Source organism: Aethalodelphis obliquidens, unplaced genomic scaffold (genome assembly GCF_003676395.1).
Source record: "Aethalodelphis obliquidens isolate GAN/ISIS:26980383/991018 unplaced genomic scaffold, ASM367639v1 scaffold3, whole genome shotgun sequence".
NCBI lineage: Eukaryota > Metazoa > Chordata > Mammalia > Artiodactyla > Delphinidae > Aethalodelphis > Aethalodelphis obliquidens.
The window spans coordinates 57,337,066-57,351,228 of NW_020837947.1; the positions used below are offsets into that span (position 1 = coordinate 57,337,066).

General features: G+C 39.8%; 1 long non-coding RNA gene across 1 annotated transcript in view; it reads right to left on the minus strand.

The window, feature by feature from the left end:
• LOC113611173 (uncharacterized) overlaps positions 1 to 14,163 on the minus strand; it is a 167,853-nt gene that overhangs the window by 47,268 nt on the left and 106,422 nt on the right. The window contains exon 2 of the long non-coding RNA XR_003429372.1: positions 650 to 829. This is a non-coding gene — a long non-coding RNA (uncharacterized LOC113611173). The remainder of the gene's footprint in view (positions 1 to 649; positions 830 to 14,163) is intronic.

The window sequence follows — 14,163 nt, forward strand, 5'->3', positions numbered from 1 at the left end:
CACATGGCTCCAAACCCTGGTTCCGCCTTGCCGTCTACTCCCAGAAGGCTCTCCTTCTCCGTAAGCCATGCCTACGAGTTTTTCAATCAAGTTTTAAATTGTTGGCCATGGCGACTGTCACAGCTCCATGCTAGTTCTCAGCATGCCGCCAGCAGGCATCGCTCAGAGGCTGACATCTTGGTAATATTCTTAAGTAACTGAAAAAAAAATAATGCTTCCTCTCTCTAACCATGGCATAGTAGGGGGAAAAAACAGTGGCACAATACAACCATTTGCATTTAATGAATAATTTATTTACTTTTGAAACTAGATTAGAATCTGGACTGCAATAAATCTACTAATTACACATGAAAATAAGGCTCATTCACTTCTTCAAAATTGTTCCAAACTGCTTAGCACAATTTCCATCTGAACTTTCACCTCTGATCTTACACTGAATAGCACTGATGGATCCTCCAAGCAAGAAATACCACATTATTTTACATTAATAAACGTAAAACCAAGAAGGAAAATGTGGACATTAAATTTTTTCAAAGTCTATTGAATCAGAAATCAAAAAGCTTATTAACAAGTATTTTCAAATTTCACACATGAAAATGCTACCATCCAATATCTTTTTATAAGGAAAAAAAATGTGTTTTTTTCTTACCTTGAGGAATACGAAATCAATTCCTTCCTAATTGTCCCTTTCATGGGATGTTCACTTCCTAACAACAGCACTCCAAGCATAGCCCACTTCTTCAAACTCCAATTTTATAGCTTTCCAATTTTTAATTACTTTTGGGTTTGTTGAAATAAAAACTGCTTCACAGGTGCACTGCAATTGTGCCTAGTAGAAAAAGAACATGGACAGGAATTATCAGACTGCATATGTCATCAACAAAATTCTAGAAGGGCAGCTCATTGACAACTGAGAAAAACTGAAACTGAGGCAGTCACCTACAAATTTAAGAAATTAGTATTAAGTGACTTCTTGTATTTATAGGTCTTAGCTGGTATTTTTGGAAGCTCACTTTTAGAAGATAATTATTCAATGGCATTTAGATTCCTTAATAAACTTGTGATTATGGTGTTTGGAACTCCAATGGTATAACTACAAATTAAATATAAGTTCCCTTGATATCACACATATTTTAATATATAATAATTCAATGAGATAACATAGTAAAAATGCTTCAGTTTGTTCCAGTGAAGGCAAATCCACCAAATGTATTGATTTTTCTCCCTCAGTTAGAAGGATGTTAGTCATCCTTCTAGCACTTCTGCAGCCCCTCTGAGGAACAAAGGTTTTCTCAGTGAGAGAGCTGTTTACATGTCATCGTGTGCCCTACCTGTGGGGAAGACATTCATCCTACTCTGAATCATTCAAGAGAGCATTGCTGCAAGCGCATTCTGCAGAACCCTGGTGCCTCAGGATGTTAACAGTTATTTTACTTATCCTCATACATGCACACATAAAGGAGTGTAGTCAAATAATTTTGAGAATGCTGGATCAAATAAAGCTACAATGGATTTTTTTTTTCCTGCAGGACTGCTCAGAGAATTTAGTATACTAATGTGCACTATGAGTCTTCACCAATATAATATAATCAGCTTTGTTAATCATTAAGATCATGTAAACATAGACTTTTTTTTTTTTTTTTTTGCGGTACACGGGCCTCTCACTGTTGTGGCCTCTCCCATTGCGGAGCACAGGCTCCGGACGCGCAGGCTCAGCGGCCATGACTCACGGGCCCAGCTGCTCCGCGGCATGTGGGATCTTCCTGGACCGGGGCACGAACCCGCGTCCCCTGCATCGGCAGGCGGACTCTCAACCACTGCGCCACCAGGGAAGCCCAAACATAGACCTCTTATCACAAAGCAGCTCTTAGGACTAATGTGCTCTGGAAACATACTTTGGCAAATGATGCTCTAAGGCCTTTGAGGAAGATCTGCTCCATAATGCAGGAGAAAGATGCTCACACAAAAATAATGGAAGCCAACCAAGAGACACACCAAGAAAAGGGAAGCACGAGAAGCATGATCAGGCCCGGAAGTAAACAGGGGCACATCAGGAATATTGAATAAGAGTTACCATTTATTTACTCCCTCCTACATGCTCAGTATTTTGTGTTACCCTTTTTTTTTAATTGAGGTATAATGACATACAACATTATATTAGTTTCAGGTGTACAACATAATGATTCAATATTTGTATACATTGCAAAATGATCACCACAATACGTCACCATATGTTACAGAATTTTTTTCCCCGTGATGAGAACTTTTTAGATCTACCCTCTTAGTGACTTTCAAATACACAATATAGTATTATTAACTATAGTCATAGTCACCGTGCTGTACATTACATCCCCATGACTTGTTTATTTTATAACTGGAAGTGTGTACTTTTTGACCCCCTTCACCCATCTCGCCCACCCTGTGTGTTATCCTAATCAATACTTTCAACGACACTTTAGTGTCAATCACATCTCCATTTTAAAGATACGAAAACTAGAGTTTAGAAAGATTAAGTGGATTGCCCAAGATTACACAGCTCTCAGGTGGCACCTGGAAGTCACGACTACTGTGTGAATGGACTCCAGTATGCCTCCAGTACACTGCCAGCCGGAAAATCATAGGAGGCAGAATGAAGTAGTAAGTGGTGGTAAAGAAGCAAAAAGAAAGACCACTTGCCCTACAGATGTACTTCCCAGAGTCTGCTGCCCTGAGGAAACGTTGATTTCTCAAAAACAAATGTAAATTGCTTATGGTGGAGGCTGTTTTCAAAGCTGCCCTTCAGGGCTCTGCCTCACAGTGGCTGCAGGGACATGAATTGAGGTCAATGAGACCTCTTCATCACAGCCATAGGCTACGCGATACCCTGGTCAGATCCTACCCCAGTCAACCTCAGAGGATGCAGCTGGCTGGATCGGATAGTCCAGTGGTGTGCTGAAACTGGCCCTTTCCTGTTCACAGGAGCCTTTTTTTTTTTTTTTTTCTGTTTTAAAAGTTAGAACTTATTTTAAAAAAGAAAAAGTTTAAAGACAGACTATTATATTAAACCTAAAAACAAAAATTTTAACCAGCATTACTAAGTATTATTTTTTTAATTTGGTAGACAATTAGTATAAGAAATAGTAGCAACTACTAGGACTTTATTAAAACTTGAACATTTTAATTATTTCCCAGGAGCCAATTTTGTGTATCTCTTCCCAACGCCACGTTCACTGATGCCAGGTTGGTAGCTTGACATTGGCTGTGGCGGGAGTATTTACACAATGGATATTGGCAAACACTACATAGGAGGGAATGTGTGGTGGAATTTTTTCCAGAGAGCCAGTTTATTCATATACTGCTGAGTCTTAACCAAAAGGTAGAAGTGGAAGAGATTAAGAAATGGCAGAATTTCCAGCTAAACAAAATACCATCTTAATTATCCTCCTTAATGTCAATTCAAATATTAATAATCTGTATACATCTGTGCTAATGGAAACCAGTGTCATGTATAATGAGAGATTTGATTTTTTTTTCTGCTGTCCTCTAATGAGCTGTACAATGTAGGACAAAGCAGAGAACTACCTGAACGGTAGCCCTTCCTGACCCCATCCCATCCTGGTATCACACTGCCCAGGCCCTGGAGAGTCAGGGTTACTTGTTCTAGCCTTCAGCCTAGTGCAAATGGGACTAGGTCTCACTTCCCTTTCCCACATATATCAATGGAGCCCAAGCTGCAACCCTGGCTCCCCCAAAGCTCAAGAGGAGCAGGAGTGAAGATATAGAGATGCACAGGCTATTTCCGATATGCGGAAGGTCTAACATAAATAACATATTAATTTCTAATAAAACCACACAGCCTAAGTAAATCTTTAAATTTTCACATTTGTTGTTGTTGTTTTGCTTTTGCTTATATCAATTCCATCTGGTCACTGTAGTTATCTCAAACTGTTCCAATCTTCCTAATTGAAAACCAAGTTTGAGAAATTTTTTAAAAGTAGACAATGAGCTAATTATGCCATAAATGATCTTTGTGTGATAAAGTCTCCTAAATTGGAATGAAAACGTGAAGAGCCATTGAACATATATATTAACATGTGAAAGATCAAACTTGTTCTTTGAGCAAATGAGACTCGCTCAGAGGAAGAGATTCCCACCAGACGTTGAAAAGCCAGATGATGCATCCCGTTTTCCTTCTGGTGATCCTCCTGAACAGAGGCTTTTCATGCTGGAATCCTCAGCTCCTGCCACTACTCAGCCATAGTAAGAGCCCAGAGTCTTAGGAAGGAAACTTTTCACAGAGGAAGACGGAAATGCTACACCTAATAACTCACAGACCACCTGCCCCACACCCTACCATCCCCACTCTCCCCAGTGAACTACTGGAGCCATCCAAGACCTTCCCTGAGGACAGCACGAGGAAAGCTGTAAACCACGCTTAAGGAGTGTGGCCTAAAAGAAAACCAGCCTGAAGCCCTGCCCAGCTCTCCTGCACATAAACCATCAACAGATGGATCCCTCTGCTATTCAACAATCCTCCCAGGCCCGGTTTCAGTGGCCTGTGATCATTGTAGTCTTGATTTCTGGCTCATGCTGAATTCTGATCATTGTTAGGATTAGCTCATTATTGTATTTTGTACAGAAGCATGCAAGGATTATATTTGTACAACCGAATGTTAGGAAAATTAAGTTGAGTTTTGTTAGAGACAATATTTGATGTATTGCTCTTATACTGTCAAGTGTGTGAGAATGGTGCTTTCATTCATTCATTCCATGAATATTAAGACCTGCATGGGTTACAAGAAACATCACATCTGCTCATTCTCTATAAATTCAACCTAACATCGATTTAGGGCTCCATCTCATCAGGCCGTAGGGAAATTCAGTAATAAGTAGGAGTTCCTCAATCCCCAAATTCAGGGTCCTATAAATGTTCCAGAGTTTATGCAATTTCAAAGGAAGAGAAAGCATGGACGGGGGGTCGTGTATCTCTGGTCATTGCTCATCTCCTTGGCCAAGTTACTAAAATGTGGCTTATTGGGTCCTTCTCTGCTCCCTCTAAACAAAACATGGTGTACAGGAATCATCTGTGAGACTGGAAACCTCCTAAGGCCCATCTGGTCTTACCTCCCTAGAGGGGGCAGCATACAGCCATCCTTCTCTGGGGTGTTGCCAAGAACACAGCCAAATTCCCTGCTTCTCTGGGAAGCATAAGCCTCTCTCTCCTCAACTCTGGGGAAGTTCCTTTTTAAGACAGATAAAATGCTTTTCCCTTCCTATTTCCCTTAAAGCAATAGTCATCGATCTTAGCGACACATCGGAATCACCTGGAGAACTGTAAAAAGAATAATAATAATAATAATTCCTGTTTCTAACCTCCAGAGATACTGACCTAAATGGTGCACAGTGTGGCTGGGAGAATGAGTATTTTAAAACTCCCCCAGTGATTGTAAGGTGCAGCCGAAGTTGAGAATTATCCCTTTTCTCATGACTTTCCCATCAAGGGCTCCTCTCCCCTCAGTGGGCTTGGCATTTGGAAGCACAAGCCAGACAGATTAGGGTCTTTTCTTCTTTCCACCCTGAGAGTATGCTACTAGCTACCTGATTAGGCAAAAGGGAAATACACGGAGTAAAAAATATATATACCATCTTTATATTATATAACCTTGTGAATTATAATATATGCAATGCAGTGTACAAAGACAGTCCTTTCCACAAACCAGTTTGAGTTCTCACTTGAATCAGAGAGGACATTTCTTTTCAAGTATTTTCTATCTTTGTGCATTGAAAGGTCATATCATAATTGCTAAACAATAAGCTTATGAAATATACTATCCAAAATAAGATTTTAGTTCTATAAATCTTTTTTCTAAGTGGTTTTTAAATATTTGTATTTAAATATTTTTATTTATAATGAAAAATGCTCTCCACATAGTTCAAAGGATAAATTATGTGTGTCAGAAATTCTGACCAAGAAAACTCTAATTCAGATATGTATAAAATGGAAAGAATGACTTAATAACTTGGTGTTGCAAGGTTAAAATTCTCTGTAATTTGAAACATAGGAAATTGCGATTCTTCATTCACAGGACATGTCGGACAAACACTAATTTCTGCGGAGTTGCTTTATTAAATATTTTCTTTCATTCTAATCTATGATATGTTTACCTATAACTATGAAATTTGAGGGTGTAAGAACACAGCAGCAGAGCTATTGTTCACTTATCTGCAGTTTTGAACATTAAACATGATTTCCAATTTGTATATGCCATCCTTTATACTGTTAAGTTTTCAGTTCTTTAGCTTTATTTAACCAAATTTTAATTTAATTTATATAATTGAAAAATAATATTGTAAGACATTTAAAGTGAATGGTTGATATACATTGTCAGAGAATTCCCCCCATCAAGTTAATTAACACATCCATCACCTCACATATTTGCCTTTTTCGTGTGTGTGAGAACATTTACGTTCTACTCTCTTAGCAAATTTCAGTTATAAAATAGTGTTCTCAGCTCTAGTCAGCATGTTATACGTTAGATCCTCAGACCTTATTCCTCTTCTGACAGTTTGCACCCTTTAACCAACCTCTCCCTATTTGCTCCACCCCTACAGCTTCTGGAAACCACTTTCTTTTTTTTTTTTTTTTTTGCGGTACGCGGGCCTCTCACTGTTGTGGCTTCTCCCGTTGCGGAGCACAGGCTCCGGACGCACAGGCTCAGCGGCCATGGCTCACGGGCCCAGCCGCTCCGCGGCATGTGGGATCTTCCCGGACCGGGGCACGAACCCGTGTCCCCTGAATCGGCAGGTGGACTCTCAACCACTGCGCCACCAGGGAAGCCCTGGAAACCACTTTCCACTCTGTTTCTGAGTTTGACTTTGTTAGATTCCACATATAAATGATACTATGCAGTTTTCGGTCTGGTTTATTTCACTTAGCAGAATGCCCTCCAGGTTCATCCATGTTGTTGCAAATGACTGGACTTTCTTCTTTTTAAGGCTGAATAATATTCCATTGCATATATTCCACATTTTTCTTGACCCATTCATCCATTGATGGATACTTTAGGTTGTTTTGATGTCTTGGCTATTGTGAATAATGCTGCAATGAACGTAAGAGTACAGATACTCTTCAAGATAATGGTTTCATTTCCTTTGGATATAAACTCAGAGATGGAATTGCTGGATTGTAGGGTAGCTCTATTTTTAATTTCTTGAAGAACCTCCATACTGTTTTCCATAGTGTCTCTACCAGTTTACATTCCCACTAACAGCATACAAGTGTTCTCTTTTCTCTACATCCTCACTAACACTTATCTCCTATCTTTTTAATAATAGACATCCTAACAGGTATGAGGTGATAGCTCATTATGGCTTTGATTTGCATTTCCCTGATGATTAGTGATGTTGAGCATTTTTTCATGTACTGTTGGCCATTTGCATGTCTTCTTTGGAAAAATGTCTATTCCAGAATTTTGTCCATTTTTTAATTGGGTTAGTCTTTTGCTGTTGAAGTATTCCATAGTCTCAACCTCTTCAGCATGACTGAGTTTCCACAATGACTTGCTGACCTATGCACATGCACCTTGATTTCCTGAGTCATACGTTCAATCAGCTCTCTATATTCCTTCGTAATTCCCCACTCCTTAAGTGTGGGCTGTGTAAAGGGTCTTCTCTCCAAGGAATGTAGTATGGAAAGGAAGGAAAATGTAGTTTAATACTGGAGAAACCTGGAGAACACTGTTGCAAGCCATGTGATCAAGGCCAACATTAACACAGGTAAGTCATATAGACAGCCTTGATTCGATGTGATGAAAATGGCCTTCTTCCCAAAACACATAACCCCAGTTGACAAGAAGAAAAATCAGACAAATCCCAATTTAGGGACATTCTACAAAATACCTGACCAATGCTTCTCAAAACTGTCAAAGCCATCAAAAACAAGAAACGTCTTAGACACTGTCACAGTCCAGAGGAGCCTGAGGAGATGTGACAGCTAAACGTAATGTCCTGGATGGGATCCTGGACCAGAAAAAGGACAGTGGGTGGAGACTAAGAAAATCTAAATAAAATATAGACTTTAGTTAATAATAATATATCAATTTTGGTTCATTAATTTTGACAAACACACCATATGAATACAAAGTGTTAATAAGGGAAGCGGGGCATGGGTTGTATAAGAATACTGTGTACTTAACTTTGCAATTTTTCTCTAAGTTTAATACTGTCCTAAAATTAAAAGTTAGTTAAAAACAAAAACAGAAAAGCAAAGGGCACAAAACCTCCATGTATGAGTAAATACATTCGACATACTTGTATGGGTTCAGATGGAGAGCAACGTTTTTATTTATGAAATAACATATGCAAACAGTAAAAAAACACTTTTTTTCAAATATTACCAGAAATTTAAAAATGAAAACTAAAAATAGAAAGTAACCAAATTAAAAACCCTGTAGTAAAGAATTGAGACACCAGCAAGGTGGTGTTTTTTTAACATCTTTATTGAAGTATAATTGCTTTACAATGGTGTGTTAGTTTCTGCTTTATAACAAAGTGTATCAGTTATACATATACATATGTTCCCATATCTCTTCCCTCTTGCGTCTCCCTCCCACCCTCCCTATCCCACCCCTCTAGGTGGTCACAAAGCACCGAGCTGATCTCCCTGTGCCATGCAGCTGCTTCCCACTAGCTATCTATTTTACATTTGGTAGTATATATAAGTCCATGCCACTCTCTCACCTTGTCCCAGCTTACCCTTCCCCCCTCTCTGTCCTCAAGTCCATTCTCTACATCTGCATCTTTATTCCTGTCCTGCCCCTAAGTTCTTCTGAACCTTTTTTTTTTTTAGATTCTATATATATGTGTTAGCATACAGTATTTGTTTTTCTCTTTCTGACTTACTTCACTCTGTATGACAGTCTCTAGGTCCAGCCACCTCACTACAAATAACTCAATTTCGTTTCTTTTTATGGCTGAGTAATATTCCATTGTATATATGTGCCACATCTTCTTTATCCATTCATCTGTCAGTGGACCCTTAGGTTGCTCCCATGTCCTGGCTATTGTAAATAGAGCTGCAATGAACATTTTGGTACATGACTCTTTTTGAATTATGGTTTTCTCAGGGTATATGCCCAGTAGTGGGATTGCTGAGTTGTATGGTAGTTCTATTTTTAGTTGAAAAGGTTGTTTTTTAAAAAAATAAGTTTTTATCCATAGAAAGTGCTTTATGCTATTTTAGAAAATTTGTGAAGTGTAGTAATGTATAAGAAAAAGGGGGCTTCCCTGGTGGCACAGTGGTTGAGAATCTGCCTGCTGATGCAGGGGATGCGGGTTTGAGCCCTGGTCTGGGAGGATCCCACAAGCCGCGGAGCGGCTGGGCCCGTGAGCCTCAGCTGCTGAGCCTGCGCGTCTGAAGCCTGTGCTCCGCAAAAAGGCCGCGATAGTGAGAGGCCCGCGCACCGCGATGAAGAGTGGCCCCCGCTTGCCACAACTAGAGAAAGCCCTCGCAGAGAAACGAAGATCCAACACAACAAAAATAAATAAATTTTTTAAAAAATGAGAGAAAAAGGTCACCTGTTCCCTCAATTAAAAGATGAGAAAAAAAATCAATGATACTCATGAGAATGAACTTTTAACACAATAAATTATATTTTTAGTTTTCTCTCTAAAAAATAAGGTTTTTCCATAATAGAAGTAATGATGTTGTTTTAGAAAAAAATGTAAATGCATAAATGTTGAAGAAAAAACATCACCTAAATTCAGAAGAAAACCGATTCTCTTATTGTAAAAATTACTTTGTAACGTTTGATTCCTGATTGGAAAATACATGCAGAAAATACTGAAAAGTATACAGTATGAACAATAGGGACTTCCCTGGTGGCACAGTGATTAAGAATCCACCTGCCAATGCAGGGGACACGGGTTCAAGCCCTGGTCCGGCAAGATCCCACATGCCGCGGAGCAACTAAGCCCGTGCACCACAACTACTGAGCCTGCGCTTTAGAGCCTGTGCTCCTCAACAAGAGAAGCCACCACTTTGAGAAGCCTGCGCACCACAACAAGGAGTAGCTCCCATTCGCCGCAACTAGAGAAAGCCCACGCACAGCAACGAAGACCCAACACAGCCAAAAATTAATTAATTAATTAATTAAAATAAATAAAATAAAATAAATCCAGGACTTTCAAAAAAAAAGAATAAAATGAGTGATATTCTCATGAGCTTCTGAGAAGCTTCCTTTTCCCCTGTATTTGAGTGTACATGTGTTAGAATGTGTCATGTGTGTCAAACTACACACATATACATTGTGATGTAGGAAAATGTATATGATCAAATGTTAGGTAAAGAAAGCACAATGCAGGGCTTCCCTGGTGGCGCAGTGGTTGAGAGTCCGCCTGCCAATGCAGGGGACGTGGGTTCGTGCCCCGGTCCGGGAAGATCCCACATGCCGCGGAGCGGCTGGGCCCGTGAGCCATGGCCGCTGAGCCTGCGCGTCCGGAGCCTGTGCTCCGCAACGGGAGAAGCCACGACAGTGAGAGGCCCACATACCACAAAAAAAAAAAAAAGAAAGCACAATGCAATAGTGTATTTACAGTCAAAATCTCAACTAAATAGATGAAGTTACGTATCTTGAAATTATATTGACTTCTTTGTTTGTACTATGCTTGATTTACTTAATTTTAAATACTTCCACTTATACATGTCCTCAAATGTTACTCATCATAAAAAAAAAAGTTAAAGGGGACTCTTCATGAAGTATGGAGGATTGAAAATAAAATGGCACCTCTATCCCTCCATTCTAATCTTTGGTCCCCAGGGCAGGGCACCCTCAGAGTCCAGACATCTCTCTCCTCAACTGGTAAAAGGCTGAGGAGTTGGGATGAACCCCAAGGCATGAACCACAACAGCAATCTCCCCCGACACGAGCACTCAGTCCTTTTCTAGGGTTCCTTCTCCTTCCTCACAGTCCATCAGAGAAGGGCAAACTCTCTAAGCTCCACCCATGTCATAATGGAAACTGGCTTTTCATTGGTACATTGACTTCTAAGAGCCACTCAGGAAAATAGGAGTTTGATTAATATTATTAGCTCAACTGCTTTATTTTACTCAGGGAGGCAAAGTTTAAATAATACTAGGACTCAAAATATTTTATGTGACCAGGTTATGATAACCAGTACAAAATTATCTCTGACTCATTTTTTTCAAAACAGCACATTCTAAACCAAGCAAATTCAGTGTGACTTTTAATTTTTATCCTGAGAAAAAAAGATAAGTCATCTTTTTTAGAAAATTCCCCCTAGGTTACAATTTTCCAGGAGTCCCTTCCTTTGCTTGTGTTGTATCTTGAGTATCTCAGTTCTGAATGGATTGCCTTATATGTTCTAGAAATTCCTCAACATTTCTTCTCTGACATTTCTTCTCTTCCTATGGTCATTCCTGTGATAGGTTTGTTTCAGTCATATATTTTTTCTGTCATTTCAAAGGTAATTTGGGGAGAGAAGAGGTCGGTGCTGATGCCATCTGCTGATTTGGGAGTAGTTGCTCTTTATTTATAGAGAACTCTGGCAGCAGTGAAGAGAATGAATGTAAGACTGAAGACCAGGAAACAGAGGCTACTGGGGTCATCAAGATTAGAAATGGTGGAAGCCAGAATCAGACCCACATCAGTGCGATGGAAAGGAGGGAATACATTGATCCCCCTTTTTTTTTTTAAGAAATTTACTGTGTTGGTGGAAAGACAAAACACAACCTGACTTTCTCAGGCTTTATCAGCCTATTATAGGTCATATAAAGAGCATGCAGAGTAACATCTCCAACTTCACTAGTTTCCCCACCTGTTAAAACAGGACCCCAGCCCTGGATAAGGTACCTGTTTGTTATTTAAGAGGTTGCCTGTTAGACTCCACTGCTCCAATGAACACCTCCAGGGATAAAGTCCTCAAAGAACCACACAGTGGTTTGAAATAATGCCCAAGCTATAATCAAGCTGAAGCCCTTGACAACTAAACCTTTCTTATTGGGTCAAGCTCAGTATCTCCTTCTTCTTCAGATGAGGTCTCACCCAAAAGAACTTCAGTTCTCATGTAAATAGACCTCTGGTATAATCATATCCACCCCCCAGTCTCCATGGGATTTACATGGACACAACTGAATCCCATTTAAATTCAAACTGTGACCTCCCTGCTCACCACCCCAACATACCCCAAATAAACATTTAAAATAATAAAGTAGCAATTTGTGAAATTCTAAAAGTATAATAGAGACAACAATTAATTTACGTATTCACAGATAAGAAGATTACTATAGTTAAGGAGAAACTGTCTGACAAATGAGAATCATAATGGATCGTTGAAGGTCTTTGAGTGGCTAGAGACCCAGAGTGGTTAAAAGCAGGAGTTCCAGGAAAATTGATCAGCAGGAAGAAAGCTGTAGCAGCAGGACTGTGTTCACACATCTAATGAATACGTGCACGGCACTATGCCAAAACTTGGGGATATACCGATGATTAAGGTGGGGCTCTGCCCTCCGGTAGCTTAAAGCCTAGCTTAGATTAAAAAGTCTATACATAGTCTTTACAACTGTTAAATGCAGCAAAGGCTGTACTCGCCACATTTAACAGTGTTAATATTCAAACAGAGGAGGAAGTGACAGAAAGCTTTAAGGAGGAGGTGATATTAGAGTTGGACCTAGAAGAATGGGTAGCATTATGTCAGGTACAAATAGGAAAAAGGGAATCCCAAGCAGAGGAAACAGCACAAGCAAATATATAGGGTGTGTTCCAGAAATTATACCTGTTGCTTAGCTGGACCAGGAACATGGTAGGAGATAGGACAAGAGCATTAGAACAGGCTCAGGCTGTGGAAAAATGTGAATCCCTGGACTGTGGGCATGCCCTTTAGAAAGTGATTTTTTGTATATTACATAGAGTTATTCTGGAAAAGAAACAAAAATCTACTTATTCCTAAGGGATTTTTGTTCACAGGTATTGTATTATTATATACAATATACAAGTTTACATATATAGAAAACCTTACAGAAATACAAATTTCTGGAGTATTGTCAGGAGTGAATTCTATTTTAAATTATTAGCAAACGTTGCGCTAATCTAGCATCCCAACAGTGGTCACCCCCCACCAGTTGAGAAGCACTAAAGAAGCTAACAGCCATAAAATAAAATAAAATAAAAGCGTAAAAGAAGTAACAAAGCCAGCCTGGTGTTGATGCTTGTATTAGACAGGGTCCAGTCAGGAAACAAATAGACTAGCTATTTTAGTGAAGAGAATTTTACATAAAGAATAGTTAACCAGGCACTGGGGAATTAGAAATGCCAGACAGACAACACTGAGGTAAAACAGAGATGCAACTGCAAGGAGTGGCCATCACCCCTAGGGCAGGGGACAAAGGGAGGAGGCTGGAAGTATCACAGTATTACAACCCAGAAGCTTGAAGGACGGACCCCACAGAGCTGGCACCCAGACCTCTGAGGACCGGGTGCTGTCTGGCTGAGCCAGAATCTCTGAGGGGGGTGCGCTGAGGCTGCTTTTGAAGGACCCACTATTACTAGATTCAACTGTCACTGCCAGTGTGAAGACCCGTTGCTGTGGTGACACTGACAAGAGCAAGAAGAAGCAAGTCCCGACTTCCGATCTCTTTTAGACAAAGTGTAACACGGATCCAGTTGGCAAAGGAGAAGTTTGCAGGGACTGAGCCCCAGCATTGCAAGGAGAGCACAGAAGAGCAGTTAAAGCCCAGTGATCATAAAGAAGCCGGTGTTAGACCACGTCTTTAGAGGAACCTAATATGCTTAATCTTGCTTCCCCTGCTTGTAGAAAGTTTCCAATGCAATTGTATTATTTCACCAAAACGTGCATTTTCCGATGCAAAAACAGCACAAGAAAGGAATTAAAGGACAATTAATTAACCTTATCAGAAATAGAAAAGGGTCCCATTTCGGTTATGAAGGGCATCATCATGTTTTCATCTTTAACATCTGCCTTCGACTTTTCAGTTTAACTCTGTGTCTAGGCTTAGGAAGAACCCAATAATTTAGATTTTCATTAGCATTTGGCTGTTTATGACAATTGCTTTCAAGCTACCAAAAAAATGTTCTTTTTTTTTTTTATAAATTTATTTTTGGCTGTGTTGGGTCTTCGTTCCTGTGCGAGGGCTTTCTCTAGTTGTGG